Source organism: Symphalangus syndactylus, chromosome 9 (genome assembly GCF_028878055.3).
Source record: "Symphalangus syndactylus isolate Jambi chromosome 9, NHGRI_mSymSyn1-v2.1_pri, whole genome shotgun sequence".
NCBI classification, from domain to species: domain Eukaryota; kingdom Metazoa; phylum Chordata; class Mammalia; order Primates; family Hylobatidae; genus Symphalangus; species Symphalangus syndactylus.
The window spans coordinates 117,985,883-118,007,997 of NC_072431.2; positions in this window are offsets into that span (position 1 = coordinate 117,985,883).

Genomic DNA, 22,115 nt, shown 5'->3' on the forward strand with positions numbered 1-22,115 from the left:
GCTAACGCTGCTCGTCCAGGAGCTGCTCTTCAAGTAGCAGAGTGTAGAGGAGTCTTTAATTTTCCCATAATGCAGAGCTACTTTTCAAAAGTTTAGACTTCTCTGAAATCTGAAATTGACCAGTGCAGTCAGTGGTCCTTGACACAAGTTCTTGAACAGAGAAGGAGATACACTTTATTTCCTTATCTGTCAATCTTTGTATATTGTTTGGAGACTTTCTTGAGGAAGGAAGGGCTGAACTTTAATTTCCTCACTGTATTTCCTCTGCCTCTACATTCTCCATTATCCTAAGATTGACTCTGCTGATTTTCTCCATGGTCATGTTAACTTTCTTTCCATTTCTGACCTAGGTGATTATAGAAAAGCAGTTAATTATGATAGATCTGATTTCAAAATTTTAATGCCTCTTCTTCATGAAGGAGGCTGGCTATCATAGAGGTCTATATCTCACTGACAGATCTTAGAATAGTGACCACTTTTAAAATATCTTAATATGTATTCTGTGACTCACAATGTTCAGTAGTTTATTTTGAATTCAAGTAGTTTTACCTGACATAGCATTTAACTTTGCTTTTTTTCTAGAAATTTCAAATAGATATTGCTATAAATAGTGGAATGGTTGCTTAATTCATTCAATCACTTATTAATTCATTCTTATTTTGTTGAGAAAACAGTGTATGTTAGGAAGTTGGGAGAAGAAAAAGATAAGAAATGGTTTGGTTTATGTTCTTGAGGAATTATTTATTCTGAGATTAAATTTCAGCTAAATGTAACTGAAAACCTTTAAAGTTTTGGTTTGAAAAACACATTTATTTTCCTCACATAGTAAGCCCAGTCGTGTGCTATATTAGCATTTGTTTCACACCTTGGGAGATCAGAATAGAGATTTCTGCAATGTTCTTGGTACTTTCCTTATAGTTAGCTGATGGCTGTTGAAACTCCGGCTCTAGTAATTGTGTCTATATTTTTCAGACAGGGGATAGAAGAAGACAGTAGTGTTTATTCCAAGAAAAAAAATATCAGAAGTGTGCACTTGATTTCTGCTTACATTCATTGGCCAGACCTGTGTCACATGACCTATCCTTAGCTGCAAGAAAGATTATGAAATGCATTTGTTTTCTTTTTGTTTTGTTCTGTTTTAAGCTGAGCACATTGAGATCTCCAAGAAAATCATTAATTTAAGAAATGGAGAAAAGATACTAGGTAGGCATGTAGTTGTGTCTACCCAAGAAACTTAATGGGATATGTTATTAATCCTGCTTAACTTTTCTTCTAAGGAGTATAGAAAATTTACTCAGTGCACACATGCCAAAACACTTCTTTCTAAATTCCCTCAATTATAAAATCAAGACTCACTTCTGAGAATTTTGACCTGCTTAGATCACCTGCTTGAATATTTACCAGAAAAACATTGAAAATGTTACATGCGTTCCATTAAGGAGGTTTGTTTCACTGTGCACGTGCAAGTTCGGGCAGTGTTTCTCTTTTAAATTGCTGGTGTTCACAATGAGATACCCTCTCACACCAGTTAGAATGGCGATCATTAAAAAGTCAGGAAACAGCAGGTCCTGGCAAGGATGTGGAGAAATAGGAACACTTTTACACTGTTGGTGGGACTGTAAACTAGTCCAACCATTGTGGAAGACAGTGTGGCGATTCCTCAGGGATCTAGAACTAGAAGCACTATTTGACCCAGCCATCCCATTACTGGGTATATACCCAAAGGATTATAAATCATGCTACTATAAAGACACATGCAGACATATGTTTATTGCAGCACTATTCACAATAGCAAAGACTTGGAACCAACCCAAATGTCCAACAATGATAGACTGGATTAAGAAAATGTGGCACATATACACCATGGAATACTATGCAGCCATAAAAAATGATGAGTTAATATCCTTTGTAGGGACATGGATGAAGCTGGAAACCATCATTCTCATCAAACTATCTCAAGGACAAAAAAACAAACACACATGTTCTCACTCATAGGTGAGAATTGAACAATGAGAACACATGGACACGGGGAGGGGAACATCACACACTGGGGCCTATTGTGGGGTGGGGGGAGGGGGGAGGGATAGCATTAGGAGATATACCTAATGTAAATGACAAGTTAATGGGTGCAGCACACCAACATGCCACATGTATACATATGTAACAAACCTGCATGTTGTGCACATGTACTCTAGAACTTAAGGTATAATAAAAAAATGTATATATATAAAATAAATTGCTGGTGTTGGTGGCAGTTTTTATCTGTCCATGACTGAACGTAGATTATTTTTATAAAATTCATCTATCTTCATGCAGTCCTGTGCATTCCACAAAGAAAACCTTGATATTTTGTTTTCATTGTACTAGGGATATTGTTTTTTCTCTCTGTACTGATCCAGACATAAAACAATACAGAGAGATTAACGGATTTCAAGGGCATGCACTTGTTGATGTTTTACTCTGCAAATTATAAACCAGTTAAATATATTAGAAAACTCTGTTCTATATTTCCCCTTCATCAAACCGTAATATTAAAAACTTATGACTTTTCCCTTAATAGTATGTTTCTAACTGGCTTCAAGATCAAAAAGAGTTACTGAGAATTTTTACCAGTTTGAATATGTTTCTGCTGTAGCATTTGATGATTCAGCAACTGCGTGATTAAAACCAGAAAAAAGCAGGAATGGAGAGAAAATGGCATGTTGAGCCTTGATTTATAGTTAAACAAGTGCCAAGTCAAAGCAAAATATATACTTACCTGGAGGATGGTCCTAATGGCCTCCCCATCTATCTGGCCATCTATCCATCCATCCATTGATTCATTATTCAACAGATGTTTATTGGAGGGTAAACAATGATGAATAAGACAAAATGTTCCTGAAGAACCTAAATCCTAATAGGAATGATAACATAAACATACATTCCTTATAAAAAAGAAAATATTCTTGAATTTTGGGTTGGGGTGTCAGGGATGGTGGTGGAACATGGCCAGAGAAGGCTTAAAATGATAGTGGCACAGAGCTTTAAACCTGAAAGATTTGAATCTATGGACATTGGGAGGTGAGGTGGAGGGGATGTTTGCAATTTAGTCAGAGAAAACAGAATACGCAAACATCATGAGTAAAGAAATGGCAGAATATGTGTAAGAAATTGTGGACTATTCAATTTGCCAGGAGCAAATAACTTACAAAGGGGAGTAACCAGAGATTATATATATATATATATATATATATATATATATATATATATATTACTTTCTCAGGAAGATCTTCCCTGTGTCTCCAAGGTATCCAGGTGCCCTTGTTGTCCTCACATAGTATCTTGTGCTTATCTCCATCATAGCCCAACAACTAAACTATGGCATAAAAGTTTGCATGGGCAGTGTGTTTCAATCTGCAAGGTGTAGTTTGAAATCATTTTATCTATTTTTTACAGTTAATATTCATTTTGGTTTACCTACCTATTTATTTTTTCTTGTGCTCTTTGTATCTTCTTGTATGATTAACCTTCCATCTAGAGTAATTTTCCTTCTGCTTAAAGAACTCCATTTAATATAATATTTCAGTAGTGCCAACAAAATTCCTTTTCTATTTGTCCAGACATTTTTATTTTGTCCTCAGTTTTCCTAGATGAAAAATTACAAGTTGGCAATTATTTTCTTTTAGCACTTTAAGAATGTCATTTTATTTTCTTCTGATGTTTGACATTTCTGTTGAAAAATTTGAAGAGTCAGCTGTTGGTCTTTTGTTATTCCTCTAAAGGTAATAATGTTTTCCTCTGAGTGGTCTTAAGATTTCTCTTTGTTTTCAGCTTTCAGTGGTTTGTATCATAATGATGTCTGTAAGCATGGTTTTCTTTGCAGTTATCCTGCTTGGGGTACAAAGAATTACTTACATTTCTGGTGTCTTTCATCAGTTTTGCGAAATTTTTGCCCAGCATTCCTTTTCTTCTCCTTTAGGAACTTCAATTACACATATGTTGATCTTTTCTGTCAGTCTCAGATATCCATTATGCTCCTTTTTGTTCCTCCTTTTGCCTTGCTGTACATGAATTTTGATACTTTATATTGAACTCTGTTTCAGGCAATTGCTTTTGCATTCTGCTGTCTATGGCATTAAACCTGTTTCTTGAATTGAATTTTAACTATGGTTATTATATTTTTAAAGTCCATAATTTAAATTGCCTTTTATTATAGATTCTAGTTATCTAGTAAAATTTTATATACTTTTAAATCTGTTTTCTTGAAAATGTTAATCATAGCTGTTTTAAAGTCTGTGTTTGATAACTTCAGTATCTGTATTATTTATTGATCTATTTCCATTGTTTAGTTTTGCTTTTTGGCTTCAGTAATGTGATTCTTTGTATAGACATACCTGTCAATTTGGGTTGAATGTTGAACATTGTCTATGAAAAATTGTTGGAGATGTTAATTTTCTCCAAAGAGAATTTAATTTTCTTTTAGTAGGACAATATAGATAATATAGTACTAGCTGGATACCTTGGTTCAGTTAGGGAACTAATTGATTTGAAACTAGATTTCACAATTTGTGAAACCTGATACATTTATAATTTGTCTTTATTCCTATGGACTAAACCTTTAAGGCTTTTAGGTGAAATCCTGGAGTATCTATCAAGCAGTATTTCCTTGACATGCTATGAACTTCATTTTTTGTCTCCTATCACCAATGCATAGCTGAGGGATTAACGAATGCTTTAGAAATAAAATTTGTGCCAAACGTTGGGCTCACTTTTCTTAGTTCCTTCAGTAATGACTAATCTTTGTAGTCATGAAGTCTAAGTTTTGATGTCCCCCACAGTGAGACTGCCACAGAGTTTAAAACATGATTTTCCTTGGCTTTGGTGCACTGAGCTGTGAATCAACAAATGCCCAAGTGGAAAAATTAGCAGCAAATGTAGACTTACCACAATGAATTTTTCTTCCCTCTGTATCCTCTATTCTTGGCTGCTTTGAATGCTCTTCCGTGTCTTCAAACTCATAGTTAAGTTTTAACTGCAAACTCATTGTAAATGTGAGTGGACAAGCTATGCATACTCCATAGTGCGAGAGGAGCAGGACATTTCCTATGGCTGCTGATATAAAGCCTCATGGCATTTGGCATGTTGTGCTTGTACACTTCACTTCTGAAATATTCTGATCAGGAAAATACTTTCTTCACCATTTAATGACATTTTAAATACATATGGAGGTAGTTCCCATAAAACCGGGAGGAAGTGAATGAGAATTCCTTTCCTTAATTTTTTTCCCACCACTTTCATTTAAAGAAAGTAACAAATATTGTAAGAACCTATTTAAGACAAAATGGGGATAAATAAGTAAAACACAAAAAGCAGTTCTTCAAACTTGGATATGCGTTTTCTTTTTAAAAATAGATTTCTATTATTTTTTGGTATCCTTCCTTCAATATGGAGGGTAAAATTTCTTATTGATTTTTCAACGCTAGGAATTTATCAGAGTTCTTATGTGAAAATTTGTGATAGTTTTGCCAAATCAAATTTATTTTCAGAATATGCGTTGCTATGAGCTGTTTTAGTTTTTTTTTTTTTCTTTTTTGAGATGAAGTCTCGCTCTGTCGCCCAGGCTGGAGTGCACTGGCATGATCTCGGCTCACTGCACCTCCACCTCCCCGGTTGACGCCATTCTCCTGCCTCAGCCTCCCGGTAGCTGGGACTACAGGCGCCCGCCACCACGCCCAGCTAATTTTTTGTATTTTTAGTAGAGATGGGGTTTCACCGTGTTAGCCAGGATGGTCTCGAACTCCTGACCTCGTGATCTGCCCGCCTCGGCCTCCCAAAGTGCCGGGATTACAGGCGTGAGCCACCGCGCATAGCCAATTTTTTGTATTTTTTAGTAGAGACAGGGTTTCGCCATGTTAGCCAGGATTGTCTCGATTTCCTGACCTCGTGATCTACCCACCTCGGCCTCCCAAAGTGTGCTTTAATTTTTAAATAACTTTTAGGGGTCACTTTTTCATGTTGCTAGTTTCGATTCCCAAAATAGCCAGGCACGGTGGCTCATGCCTATAATCCCAGCACTTTGGGAGGCCGAGGCAGGTGGATCACTTGAGGTCAGGAGTTCAAGACCAGCCTGGCCAACACGGTGAAACTGTTACGGGGAGTCGTGTGTGGGGGTTCTTGCTCCCAGAGCTCCCAAGATGGTGGCGGGCCGCTTCCAAAATGGCTGCGGGCCACTTCCAAGACGGTGACAAGCCTCATGTTCTCTGACCCGGGGTTCTTGGCCTCACGGATTTCAAGGAATGGAATCTTGGGTCATGAGGTGAGTATTATAGCTCTATTAGAAGCTGTGGGTCACGGAAGAGAACCATGGAACCCAGTGACTAGCGTTCAGCTCTATTAGTACTAACCCGGGCACTTAGCCTTGCAGGAACAATGGCAAGCCTTTAGACCTATCGTGAGCGGCAATGGGCGCCTGGCTGATTCAGGAGCACAGAGGACACCCTGCCGGATCTAAAGGGATGGAAGTCAGCGGCGGTCTGCGGAGGCTGCAAACAGCCGTGGTGGACGGTGAGCAAAAGCTCAGCTCGAGTAAGAAACATGGACCAGAAGAGAGTGCTGTTGCAAGATTTAATAGAGTGAAAACAGAGCTCCCATACAAAGGGAAGGGACCCAAAGAGGTTAGCCGTTGCCGGCTCAAATGCCTGGGTTTATATCCTGATCATTGTCCCTCCCGCTGTGCTCTCAGTCAATAGATGATTGGCTATTTTTTTTACCACCTGTTTTTGCCTAATTAGCATTTTAGTGAGATCTCTTTCCTACCTGATTGGTCAGGTGTGAGCTAAGTTGCAAGCCACGTGTTTAAAGGTGGATGCGTCACTTTCCCAGCTAGGCTTAGGGATTCTTCGTCCGCCTAGGAAATCCAGCTAGTCCTTTCTCTCAAAACCCCATCTCTACTAAAAATACAAATAATTAGCCTGGCATGGTGGCATGTCTGTAATCCCAGCTACTTGGGAAGCTGAAGCAGGAGAATTGCTTCAACCCTGGAGGCGGAGGTTGCAGTGAGTGGAGATTGCCACTGCACTCCAGCCTGGGCCACAGAGCGAGACTCCGTCTCAAAAGAAAAAACAAAAACAAAAACAAAATTAGTACTACTTGGGCATCATTTAAGATGCAGTACTTTCTGGGGTTTGTTTGTTTGTTTGAGACAGGGTCTCACTCCGTTGCCCAGACTGGAGTGCAGTGGTGGGATCTCAGCTCACCGCAACCTCCACCTCCCAGGCTCAAGCAATTCTCCTGCCTCAGCCTCCTGAGTAGCTGGGATTACAGGCGCATGCCACTACCACCTGGCTAATTTTTGTATTTTTAGTAAAGACAGGATTCCACCATGTTGGCCAGGCTGGTCTTGAACTCCTGACCTCAAGCGATCGGCCCTCCTCAGCCTCCCAAAGTGCTGGGATTGCAGGCGTAAGCCACTGTGCCTGGCCAACATGTAGTACTTTCTTGAAAGGATTTTATTGTTTTAATAAACCATTCCAAAATGGAGATAATAGTTGTTTAATTCAGCCTTGTTACTTGCTATAAACACCAGCTGCTATAATTGTAGGTCTTCCCACATGGGGGGTTTATACCAACTGTAAGAAAAAGATTTTAAGAGGTGCATAAGGCAATCTGGAAGTATAAAACAACAGACAATGCCTTTAAAAAGTCAGAAAATTTAGTCCATCTATAGCTCACAATTTATATTTGTTTCTGCCTGATAACTCTAGATTTAGTTTTTCTTTTGTTTAATCAAAATATATATTTAAAACCAAGAAAGCCAGGATAATGCCCCTTAGTTGAGGATTAGAAATAATCTAAAAATTTCTGAGAGAGGAGCAAATATTGTTTTCAAATTTTACCAACTTATGTCAAAGGAAGTATCTACCATTATGTTTATGAGTAACAGTAGTATGACAATATGGCACAAGGCATAAATGCATCTTTAATATACATTTTGCATTTGGTTTATATGGAATGCTAACTTAAGAAATATGATCATAAAAGCCTCCTCTTAACCTATCTGTTAATATATTGTTATTTCTCCTTCTTCAAATGTTTTCTTCCCACTGGCACTCTTACTCTGTGAATGGTCTGTCATCTCTAGTTTATCCTTTACTTGCTTCGTTTCACCTCTCTCAACGTGTCAACCACCAAGTTCTGCTAGTTCACCTCACACTCTTCTCACTTCTCCCTATCCACACCACTACTTCCTTAGCATAGAACATCATTATGTCTTCCTAAGATAACTACAGTAGCCTTCCACCTGGTTTTTTCTGTTCTTATCGGTTCTCCACTCAGCACCCCAGTGAGCCTTTCAATGCAGAACTCCTCTCCTTAAAACAGGCCAGTGGTTCCCCATCCCATCACTTCAGCACTCCAAATCTTTACCAGCAGCATTATCACTCCAGCCTCACCTCCCACCCTTTCTACCTCAGACGCTCTCCGTTCCTCAAGCATATCATGTTCTCTCTCTCTCGTCTTTTTTGTTTTCTTGAGACAGAGTCTCGCTGTCACTCGGGATGGGGTGCAGCGGTGTGATCTCACTGCAACCTCTGCTTTTTGTATTTTTAGTGGAGCCGGGGTTTCACCATGTTGGTCAGGCTGTTCTGGAACTCCTGACCTCAAATAATCCTCCCACCTCAGCCTTCGAAAATGTTGGGATTACAGACTCCTCGCCCGACCTTCTCTTTAATCTTAGGGCCTTTGAAGATGTTCTTTTAGTTTAGAGCCCTTTTGGCTGAGCCCCTTTCACCTTCACCTAAGCCCTTCTCACCTTTTAGGAGTCATCTTGAACATCATTGTGAAGTAGTATTCAACCTTCTCCCTTTCAAGTCTGGGTTAGTTGTCCCTCATTTGTGCTTTCACTTCGACCTATACCTATATTGCATTGTTGCATATTCACTAGTGGGTATCCCTCCTTAGACAGTAAATTCCATGATGCCAGGAACTGTGTTTAATTTGTTCAAGGTTTTAAACTTAGGGCCTAACACAGTGCCTGGCATATTATAAATGCTTAACAAAATTTGTTGAATGATGTGTTATTGCTATCTGTTGTATCTTTTGTCTGGGACATATTAGGGCCCTCCTTTTATCTTCTATTTTAACAAAATTAGAGGTCCCTTGTACTGAGCCCCATTTATAAAGTTCCACATTATAGTAACATTTACTCTTACTGGTCACTAGGTCTACATGGTCCATTGATTATTATAAGAACCAAGAAAAGGGTGTGACTGGACCCACATAAAGGTATTAAAAACCTGGGTGTGCAAAAGGTTACTCAAGGATTCTAGTCTACCAAATAGACCCATATACCTATGTTCTACCATATATATCTGAGGAATTCTGGACAAGTAACTACTACTCTCTAGATCTTATCTGAGGATGTTATTAGTTACCAAAACATACTTCATAAAATACTGATCTCAAAGGGTGTTCCAGGGAAAAAGTTCCCATGAGCACATACATTTGGAAAACGCTGTGTTCTTTAACCCTGTAGGAAATCATAATTTTGTTAGCACATTAAGGTTCTCAGAATTCTTGCAGTAAAGCAGTCCTTTTTCTATCAAATGCCTAATAATAACCTGTATAACATGCTTTCGAAAGCACCAGACCTAATCTCTAACATTAACTGTAATTTCCTGTAGAACTAAAAGTCTGGGTTCAGGGCTATGAAACATGTTGAGAGAATACAAACATTTTGCCTTATATTAATACAAAAATGAAAGCTGGGGGATTTATCAGGAGAGGCATTGCTACACATTTCCTAGAAATATTATCAGTTCTGGAAATGTTTGAGAGACCGTTAAAATGGGAGAATGTTGCTAGTGTTGGTGGTAGCTGGGTGACAAGATTAAAGAAGATGAGTGACAAATTTTTCCAGAGTTAACCCAGCCATCAATAGAGCTGCGAGTTAGAATAGTTATGGGTTCAAACTTTGAGAGGTTTGCTCTGCTCTTTCTGAAATTTGAGCATTAAAGTAACATGATGAGATATCTGGGTGAGAAAGAAGTGAACAAAGTTTCATCAGATGAGATGGTAAGAGATGGGGACAATGTTGTAAATCCTTCCAATTGTGCTAAAATGGTTTGAGGCTATGTAAACATAGACTTTTCCACAATATTAATAATCGATAAATTTCAACTTCAAATCAGGCTGATGGTTATCTATCCAAAGACTCGTTAGCGTCGATGGTGCTAAGAACAATTTAATATACTCTCTCTATATAAATAATATTTTGTTAGGTTTCTTTTAATATCTTTTATAAAGGAAAATTTTAAACACAACTAAGAGAAAAGAGTGTTATAAACACCTGATGTCCATTAATCTTCCTGACAATAAAAGCACATTATGAGTAAAATGTGAATCTGGTCAATACTGCAATGGATCAGACAATCTCTCAGGTCCCCTCCAGACTGAATATTCTAAGTTATATTTTTAAGTTTATTTTTAAATCCATATTCTCTCCCTTGTGGGTACATATTATTGAATCCAAAGTATAATTTCCTCAACTGGAAAAAAGTATTACAGAAAAATTGACCTAGCCTTATAAACTCAGGATAATAAAGGAAATTTAACTTGACCTGAAAAGGGGTTATGGAGAGAGAGAAATAGAATGTCTTATGAGCCCCCAGTACAAACTCCTTAAGAACAGTGCCCCCCGCCCCTTCCAGATTATTGTTGTTTCTGGCCTGTCAAAGAGTGACAAAGCAAAATTATTGAATAGTTTCTGGATAAAATACTTTTGGGGGATGATGACACTGCTGCTCCACCTAATGAGTACTGGTGACATTGCCATCTTCTCACAAAAATGTTTCTGTCCTTCACCTAAGTAGCTCTCTCTAAACCATCAGTCCTATAACAAGTTCCAACATGAATGTTGGTTAATGTTTTCATTTACATTAGTTAGCAAGATGAAAGTGAAGTAATGAAGATGTAAGTCAGAGCCTCCTCACCTTATTGGTTAATAAATTATGTCAGTGACTTCTTTGCTGAATCAGATACTAATTCTTGAATATCGAAAGAATATTTTCAAATTGTGTTTTTAACAATGTAACCATTACAGGCATGACATACTTTTTAAAGTTAAATTCTCATTATTCATGTTTTCTTTATCTCTAACATTAATAGTATACATTGTGTAATATATAATATATAATGATATATACATTTTATATATAATGTGTATATATAATATATACTTAATATAAATGTATATATTATATATACACATTATATATGATGTATATTATACATGTATAATGTATTATACATTATACATGTATAATTATACATTTATATGTTATACAATTATATGTATAATTATGCATTTAATTAACACATATAACACATTTAATTAGCATTATACACTTAATAATGTTAACATTAATGTGTAGGCATTTTTTTTTATACTTTAAGTTCTAGGGTACATGTGCACAACGTGCAGGTTTGTTACATATGTATACATGCGCCATGTTGGTGTGCTGCACCCAGTAACTCGTCATTTACATTAGGTATATCTCCTAATGCTGTCCCTCCCCCTCCCCCATCCCACAACAGGCCCAGGTGTGTGATGTTCCCCTTCCTGTGTCCAAGTGTTCTCATTGTTCAATTCCCACCTATGAGTGAGAACATGCGGTGTTTGGTTTTTTTGTCCTTGCGATAGTTTGCTGAGAATGATGGTTTCCAGCTTCATCTATGTCCCTACAAAGGACATTAACTCATCCTTTTGATGGCTGCATAGTATTCCATGGTGTATATGTACCATTAATGTGTAGGCATTCTTAAGTCTACACAACCTATAAAACAGTAAGTCAGGAATAATGATAGTTCCTACCTCAAAGAGTTGTTGTAAATATTAAATGAGTTAATTCATGTAATTTAATATTTACAACAACTCTTCGAGGTAGGAACTATCAATATTCCTGTATTACATATGAGAAAGTTGAGGTGGAAATAGATTAAGTAACTTACTCAAAGTCATTAAGCTAGCAAGTATCAGAGTTTGAATTCAAACCTAATCAAATGGTTACAGAGTTCTTTTTTTTTTTTTTTTTTTGAGAAGAAGTCTCACTCTTTCACTCAGGCTGGAGTGCAGTGGCGCGATCTCGGCTCACTGCAGGCTCCGCCCCCTGGGGTTCACGCCATTCTCCTGCCTCAGCCTCCCGCGTAGCTGGGACTACAGGCGGCCGCCACCTCGCCCAGCTAATTTTTTGTATTTTTAGTAGAGACAGGGTTTCACCGTGTTAGCCAGGAGTTCATGTTCTTAAGCATCATCCTATACTGCTGTTTTGGGCAATTTCAATACCACTCGAATCTTAAAGCTCATTTGAAATTATTCCTTTTGATGGAATCTCAGTCCTGCTTGTCTAGCTCAGGGTTAGTTCCCTCGCATAAGAGCTGAGCTCAGAAGAGCTGCACGTGGACATGGGAGATGTCAACATGGGCAAGGTACTTATTTATTGTTGTGCCTTTAAAATATTTAATAGTATTTTTAACATTTAATTTTGGATTAAAGTAATATACATTTAGGAATAAAACAACAATGATAGTAACAGTAGTGATTACTATGCAACAGGCAGATGTGTCAGTCTACCAGAATGTCATCTCAATGCAGGTAGGGGCTGGTCTAGCTGATGCCCTGCTAAATATTGAGCACTCACGTAATGCCTGGCATACAGATGGCACAGAGTAAACATTTGTTGAACAAAAGAATGGACAAATGCAGGACTTATATACATTATTTCCTTTAATCCTCAATATTCTCCTAAGGAAGGTGTTATTAGTGTCACTGCAGATGAGAAAACTTATATTTGCCCCATGTTACGTAGCTGGTAAGCCAGGATTCATATGCAGGTCTGTCTGATTCCAGTGCTTCTGCTCTTAATAAGTATATCTTGCAGTCATGATACATAGCAAGAAACAAGTATAACAAAGTCTTTTATAAGCATAGTACCATAGCAGCTGCGTAAGTGCAGCGTTCAGGGAATGTTTAACAAGAATTCTTCAAAGTACAAGTGGTCACTTAGACAAGTCTTACTGTAGTTTAACAAGCACCTTTTCCTTCTTTTACTCTACTTTGGAAAATGTAAGAGGCTATGAAAACAGAGTTCAGAGGGTTTTTTTAGTTCTAATTAACTCAGCAAATGTATATGAGATCGGATCATTTTTCATATACAGATATTTAAAGGAACTATCTGTTCAGCTTGCATGTTCCAGTAGCTCACTGAATTTTACTGATTTCTTATTCAACAGTGATATTTGCTGAATTGTTCTCACTGCAAGTGAAACCTGTGAGGCTCTACTTTACCATTTTATTGTCATGCATTTTAGATGAGCTCAGTGGGTAGTTAAATTAAGTGGCTACTATTAAATCTCTCAAGTATGGGTCTTTATCCACACCCATTTATTTTATCTGCATCCACTTAACCAGATAATTAATAGACACATGGCATTTTAATTGTGGCAGGTTAATTATATTAAGTATAAGTGTATTTTATGCTTATGGTGAAAGTGAATTTCTCCAATAAAATATTCTAAATTCATTTTCACTAGAAATAGTTATAAGGGAGGAGTTTGCATGTGTGATTATAGAAACAGTTATAAGAGAGAAGTGTGCATGTGTGATTGCAAGGAGATGACAAATTGGAGAGAAAAAGAAAGAAGCCAGGCGTATGGAAACACAAAACGGTGATTACTACAATATATGTTGACTTGACAGAATAATGGAATCATGGAAGTCAGAGCTGGAAGGATTACCGAGGGACAATCTGGAGCAATGCCCAACCTTCAGGCAGGTATCATTATCCTCATTTCACAAATGAGGCAAGGAGACTCAGACAGGTTACATAATCTGCCCAAGGCCAATAGCTAATAGATGGTAGAGAAGGCACTGGAAGTAATTATTGTAGTTTTTCTTGCATTGCCCTTTTTCCTAAACTAGGCTGAAAGTCTTTAGCATTCTGTTATGAATTTAAAGTATATTTTGGAAGTAAATTTAAGAAGCATTTTCTGTAAAAGACCTCCAAGGAAACAGCTACAGAGAGGTTTCCTGGTGGCTCTTTGGGAAGGACTTTTACATTCAAGATATAAAAAGCCCTGGGAACATAGTTTTCATCTACTTTTCACCTTCTCTAATCATTGAATAGAAATATAGGAAGACAGGAAAAGCCTGTAAGGATAGCCCAAAAAGGTTTTCCAAGTGTAATGAGCCCATCTATGCATTGAATAGCCTAAGAAGTCATGACGAGGTAATAAGAGAAACGAAGGAAATTCAACAAACCCAGTGAAGTACAGCAAACTCAATAACTGTGTGATTATGGGCTTAGAGCTAAATATAAATAAAGCAGCAGACGGGTAAAAATATTGAAACACAAAAGTGCACTAGAACCTTGTTCATCATGCTTTAATATGCATCACAATCACATAGAATATTATTTTAAAAACTTGGATTCAAAGGACCTATTAGATCTCAGGTGGGATCTAGGAAATGCATATTTGGCAAACATTCTAGATGATTCTATTACAGATAGTCACTAGTTCACTTGAAGAAATTCTGTGAATTAGAATAGTGCTTCAAAAGCTATTACATTATACAAATCACATCGCATGATGTTAAATGCAGATTCTGATTCAGTAGAGCTGGGCAAAATATGAGATTCTGCATTTCTAGCAAGCTCCCAGGTGACATCTGTACCGCTGGTCCATGAAGCACACTTTGAATACTAAGGAATGAGAATTCTGGTGTTTAGTCAAATAATGTAGTTATTAATTGATATAGAAAATACTGATGGCAGTTTAACTGGTTGATAAAAAAATTTGTCTACCATGAAAATTATTTTCCTATAACATATCTGAGTATCTGGTGAAAAAATAATGAAGGAAATGTTAACGGTACTAAGTTTTTGTTGATTTTTTTTATATTAGTGATAGTATAGTCATTATAATACTTTTTTTAATAAAAAATTGTGAGTTCTACCCCCAACACTAATACCAGCTGTGTTAAAATTCCATCAATAAGATAGAAAACAATATGAAGGTAACATTTTTTATTTTATTTTAAAATTTCAATAGATTTAGGGGTATGAGTGTTTTTTGGTTACATGGATGAGTTTTACAGTGGTGAATTCTGGGCTTTTAGCATGCCCATCACCTGAATAGTGTACATTGCAACCAACAGGTAATTTTCCATCCCTCTCCCCCATCACACTCTCTCCACTTCTGATTCTCCAATGTCCATTATACTACTGTATGCCCCTGCATACCCATAGCTTAGCTCCCACTTATAAATGAGAACATATGATATTTGGTTTTCCATTCCTGAGTTACTTCATTTAGGATAATGGCTCCCAGTTTCATCCCAGTTGTTGCAAAAGACATTATTTCATTTTTTTATGGCTGAGTAGTAGTCCTTGGTGTGTATATGTAATATTTTCTGTGTCCACTAATTGGCTGTTGGACACTTAGGTAGATTTTATATCTTTGCAACTGTGAATTGTACAGGTGTCTTTGATATAATGACTTTTTTCCTTTGGGTAGATACCCAGAAGTAGGATTGCTGGATCAAATGGCAAATCTACTTTTAGTTATTTGACAAATCTCCATACTGTTTTCCATAGAGGTTCTGACAATTTACATTCCCACCAATGGTGTATAAGTTCTCTTTTCACTGAATCTGTGCCAACATCTGTTGTTTTTTGACTTTTTAATAATGGCTATTCTGACAGGAGTAATGTATCTAACTGTGTCTGTAATTTGCATTTCTCTGATGATTAGTGATGTTGAGCATTTTTTCATATGTTTTTTGGTCATTTGTATGTCTTGTTTTGAAAAATACCTCTTCGTGTCATTTGCCTGCTTTGTAATGAGAATATTTCTTTATTCTTGCTCATTTGAGTTCCTTGTACATTCTGAATAATAGTCCTTTGTTGGATGTATAGTGGGCGAATATTTTCTCCCTTTCTGTAGGTTGTCTATTTACTCTGTTAATTATTTCTTTTCTGTGCAGAAGCTTTTTAGTTTAAGTCTCATTTATTTATTTTTGGTTTTGTTGCATTTGCTATTGGGGTCTTAGTCATAAATTCTTTGCCTAGGCCAATGCCCAGAAGAGTTTTTCCTGGGTTGTCTTCCAGCATTTTTCATGATTACAGGTCTTACATTTAGGTCTTTAATCCATCTTGAGTTAATTTTTGTATATGGTGATTGACAGAGATCCAGTTTCATTTTTCTGCATGTGGCTATTCAAGTATTGCAGCACCATTGATTAAATAGGTGTCCTTTCCCTGGTGCATGTTTTGGTCTGCTTTGCTGAAGATCAGTTGATTGTTAAGTATTTGGCTTTATTTCTGGGTTCTCTACTCTGTTCCATTGGTCTATGTGTCTACTTTTATACCAGTACTATGCTGTTTTGGTTATTATGGCCTTGTAGTATCATTTGAAGTCAGGTAATGTGATGCCCCCAGATTTGTTCTTTTTGCTCAGGATTGTTTTGGCTATTAGGGCTCTTTCATGGTTCCATATGAATTTTAGAATTTGTTTTTCTAATTCTGTGAAAAATTACAATGGTATTTGGATAGGAATTGCATTGAATCTATAGATTGCTTTGGGCAGTATAGTTATTTTCACAATACTGATTCTTCCAATCCATGAGCATGGGATGTTTTTCCATTTGTTTGTGTCATCTACAATTTCTTTCATCTTGTGACAATCATTCACCTCGTTGGTTAAATATATTCCTAGGTATTTTGCAACATCCTTGAATTCCTAGAATGAAACCCACTTAATCATGATGAGTTATCTTATTGATGTGCTGTTAGATTTGGTTTGATGGCATTTTGTTGAGGATTTTGGCATCTATGTTCATCAGAGATATTGGTCTGTAGCTTCCTTTTTTTATTGTGTCATTTTCTGGCGTTGGTATCCAGGTGATTCTGGCTTTTAGAATGAGTTAGGGAGGATGCCCTCCTAAACCTTTTGGAATAGTTTCAGTAGGACTGGTGTCAGTTCTTTCTTGAAAGTCTGGTAGAAATTGGCTGTGAATCCACCTGGTCCTTAGCTTTTTTGTTTGTTGTTGGAATATTTTTTATTACTGATTCAATGTTACCACACATTATTGGTCTGTTCAGGATTTCTATTTCTTCCTGATTCAACCTTGGTGGGGTGTACTGGGCCATTCTTGCATTGGTGTAAAGAAATACCTAAGACTGGGTAATTTATATGAAAAGAGGTTAATTGGCTTATGGTTCTGTAGGCTGTACAGGAGGCATTGGCTGCATCTGCTTCTGGGGAGGCCCCAGGGAACTTTTACGCATGGCAGAAGACAAAGAGGAAACAGGCACTTCACAGGGCCAAAGCAGAAGTAAGAGAGCAAGGGGGGTGGTGCCTCATGCTTTTAAGTGAACAGATCTTGTGAGAACTCACTAACTGTTGTGAGGGCAGTACTTCCTCCTTGCTCTCTTGCTCCTGCTTTTGCCATGTGAAGTGCTTCCTCCCACTTTGCTTTCTGCCATGAGTAAAAGCTTCCTGGGGCCTCCCAAGAAGCATATGCTACCATGCTTCCTGTATAGCCTGCAGAACCATAAGCCAATTAAACTTCTTTTCTTATAAATTACTAATCTCAGATATTTCTTTATAGCAAGAAAAAAATGGCCTAATAGAGAAAATTGGTACTGAGGAGTAGAACATTGCTATAAAGATACCAGAAAGTGTGGAAGTGACTTTGGAACTGGGTAATGGGTAGAGGCTGGAATAGTTTGGAGGGCTCAGAAGAAGACAGGAAGATGAGAGAAAGTTTGCAACTTCTTAGAGACTGGTTAAATGGTTGTGATCAAAATGCTGATAATGATATGGACAGCGAAGGCCAGGCCGACCAGGTCTCAGATGGAAATAAGAAACTTCTTGGGAACTGGTGCAAAGGTCATGCATGTTATGCCTTAGCAAAGAGCTTGGCTGGCTTGTGTCCATGCCCTAGGGATATGTGGAAGTTTTAATTTGAGAGTGATGACCTAGGGTATCTGGCAGGAGAAATTTCTAAGCAACAAAGTGTTCAAGAAGTGACACAGCTGTTTCTAACAATCTAGTCTTATGTGCAGGAGAAAAGAAATGACTTCAAGTTGGAACTTACATTTTAAAGGGAAACAGCATAAAAGTTTGACAAATTTTCAGCCTGACCATGTTACAGAGAAAAAAAAAAACATTTTCTTTTGGGAGAGGAATTCAAGCAGGCTGTGGAGGAACCACTTGCTAGAGATATTTGCATAACTGAAAATAAGGCAAGTGCTGATCAATAAGATAATGAGAAAAATATCTCAAAGGCATTTCAGAGATCTAAGAAACAGCTCATTGCATCACAGGCCCAGAGGCTCAGGAGGGAAGAATGGCTTCGTGGGCCAATCCCAGGGCCCCACTGCCCTGCACAGTGTTGGGACACCACTCCCTGCATTTCTGCTGTTCCTGTTCCAGTCATGGTTCAAAGGGGCTCAGATACAGCTCAAGCTGCTGTTTCAGAAAGTGCAAGCTGTAATTCTTGGCAGCTTCCACATGGTGTTAAGCCTGCCACTGTGCAGAATGCAAGAGTTGAGGCTTGGGAGCCTCCACTTAGATTTCAGAAAATGTATGGAAAAGCCACAGTGTCTAGACAGAAGCCTGCTGCAGGGATGGAACCCGTATGGAGAAACTCTGTTAGGGCAGTGCAGCAGGGAAAGGTGAGGTTAGAGCCCCTCCCAGAGTCCACACTAGGACACTGCCTAGCAGAGCTGTGAGAAGAGGGCCACCGTCCTCCAAATCCCAGAATAGTAGATCCACTGACAGCTTGCACTCTGTGCCTGGAAAAGTTCCAGGCACTTAACACCAGCCCATGAGAGCAGTTGTGGGGACTGAATCATGTGATGCTACAGAGGCAGAGCTGCCCAGTGCTTTGAGAGCCCACCCCTTGCAGAAGTGTGCCCTGGATGTGGAACATGAAGTAAAAGGAGATTATTTTGGAGTTTAAGATTTAATGACTTCCCTTCTGGGTTTCAGACTTGCTAGGGTCTATAGCCCCTTTCTTTTGGCCAATGTCCTCCTTTTGGAATTGGAATGTTTACCCAATGCTTGTACCCCCACTGTATCTTGGAAGTAATTAACTTGTTTTATATTTTACAGGCTCACAGGTGGAAAGGAATTGCCTTGTCTCAGATCAGACTTCAGACTTTGGGCTTTGGAGTAAATGCTGGAATGAGTTAAGACTTTGGGGGATTATTGGGGAGGCATAATTGTATTTTGAAATGTGAGAAGGACATGAGATTTGGGAGAGGTCAAGGGTGGAATGATATAGTTTGGATGCATGTCCCCACCAAAATCTCTATTGAAATATAATCCTCAATGTTGGAGATGAAGCCTGGTTGGAGATGATTGAATCAAGGGGGTGGAGTTCTGGTGAATGGTTTAGCACCATCCCTTTGATACTGTCCTCACATTAAAACAACCAGGTCTCACATGAGTGAATTTTCATGAGACCTGATTGTTAAAAAATATGTGACACTTCCCCCTCACTTTCTTGCTCATGTTTTGGCCATGTGAAGTGCCTACTCCACCGTTGCCTTTCTTCATGATTGTAGGTTTCCTGAGGCCTCCCCAGAAGCAAGCAGATGCCATCATGCTTCCTGTGGAACCTGCAGAACTGTGAACCGATTAAACTGCCTTTCTTTATAAATTATCCAGTCTCAAGGTTTTTAGTTAGTTTTTTGGAAATGGAGTCTCATTCTGTTACCTAGGCTGGAGTACAATGGCATGATCTTGGCTCACTGCAACCTCTACTTCCTAGGTTCAAGCTATTCTCATGCCTCAGCTTCCCTAGTAGCTGGGATTACAGACATGCACCACCACACCCGGCTAGTTTTTGTATTTTTAGCAGAGACAGGGTTTTGCCATGTTGCCCAGGCTAGTCTTGAACTCCTGGCCTCAAGTGATCCACCCACCTTGGCCTCTCAAAGTGCTGGGATTATAGGCATGAGCCACCGTGTCTGGCTCAAGTATTTCTTTATATCAATGATAGAATAGACTAACAAAGCAGATTACATTTTTTAGAGATTATGATTTGTATAATGTAGATCAACTTTGCTTCTCTTACTTCTAATAGTTTGTTTTGTAACGAATACATTGAAACTGCCACAATTAATAACAATACATGAATACCAGCTGCCATTATGGGCTGTGTCATTTCTGGCAAGAGAGCTTTAATTTTACCTTTTTCTTCCTACTTATGGAAACATAACAGAGTGCAATCGAATAAAAGTAAGGTTTCTCTGATTTATTAAAAATATGTAAATTTTTATTGTTAATGATCTAACCTAAATAAAGCTTAGCATCTCAGTGGTTCTTTCTCTGCAAAGAATCATATTCAGAGAAACATCAGTCTGGGATTCAAAATAATTGGGAAGCAATTTATTCTTTAGTTCATTTATCCTGAAATGCTAAAAAGACCCTGCATTCATAATGCACAGGAAATATCATTAAAATAAATCCTTGTTCCTCATCTCTATTTTAGTTTTTCCAAAATATCCCCAGATGCCTCCAACTATCTCTCTTTTCATATTTCCCTCAACAACTCTCACAAGCCCACTCTAATTAAATTTTTATCCCTCTCCCTTCTGCTTTCTGGCTTAGCTCTTTAGCCTGTACATCAATTTTGCTTGTCTTCCTTCTATTAATTTTTAAGTCTTCTCTTTACCTGCATTCTGTAAAACAAATGGGCAGGGATTCAAAGTACTGATTCAGGTAGCAAGAAGCCTTTCTCTTTAGAAGTAGGGGCAGAGGGGGAGAGAGGAAACAGTTTACAAATCTTATAGCTTAATATTTTTCATTCTTGTCATAATAACGATTTGTCATGTACCTTGCAAGTGATCTTGACACATTGCTTGAGAACTTATGCTATACTCCTCCACCATGTAAATCTTCTACAACTCTAAGGCAGTATGAGAAAACCTGATGTAAGTAGTTTTATATTTCCAGCCAGGTAGTTTCCAATACTCTTAAGGGGAGTCAGTAGTTTCCTAATCTACCAACTTGCTCCCCACCCTAAAAAATCTGATGACAATTTTGAAATTGTGCCTAATTTTAGTTTACTTTGAGCTAAAGATATGCCCTACAAACATTTTATTTTGTTAAAAAGGGCTATGACTCAATTTTTAAAGTAAATTTTTAGTCAATCAGCAGAAAGAGTGATCTTTTTAGTTTAGAGGAGGCATTCCATGCCACTGTAACATTAGCAGCAGTTGGTCCCTAGATTGGGATAGTAGTATTAATTTTGAAGCTAGCAATTATCCTTTTAATAAGTGGGGTTATTATTCATATGCTACTGGTAATTTAGCTCAATTATAAAAATGATGCATGGTTTAACATATGAATACATAAGACAGAAGTTATTATTCAAAGATCTCGAAATTTCATAGAATTAATCAATCTCTATAGCATTCAGTTTAATCAGAGATAAAGTCCCTCAATTTGAAAATTATAAAGATTATCTAACAGATTCAAGAGAGATTAACCAAAAATTGTTGACTATTTAAAAACTCCAATTCAGTCTAAACACTATTCTAGTTTGAGCTTTTGTTATGAAAGCATGTTGGCCACAAAATTTGTTTTACAGACTTTTTATACAAAGCCTATTTTTAAGTGCTCGGGGCCAAGTGAATTGAGCACATTTCCAATAATTCTGGGGCTACAGATCCTCTGACGTTCTGACTGCTCAATCTAGATTAAAAACTATTGCTTAACAATTATACTTTTCCAAAATAATTTCAATTTTGGAATCATAGGTAAGGTTTGTACAAGTATTTGGATTCTAAAGTAGATTCTCATTCATTCAAGCAAGGAAAACACCATGTAAACTTTTTATTTGGAACTCTGATTAGATTCAAATTTTGGAATCATCATTTTTGAAAAGTACAATTGTGTGTTGACAGTTATTGTGTCTACATTCAGAGGAGAATCTCTTGGTTACCTTGGCAGTTTTGATCTGGTTTTAATCAAGATTTCCTGGATGTAATTCCCATAAGAACAGATGAATGTGTACATTCATTTGACATAGTAGCTGAGTCTTCTAAGAGACATTCACAGGGAGATGA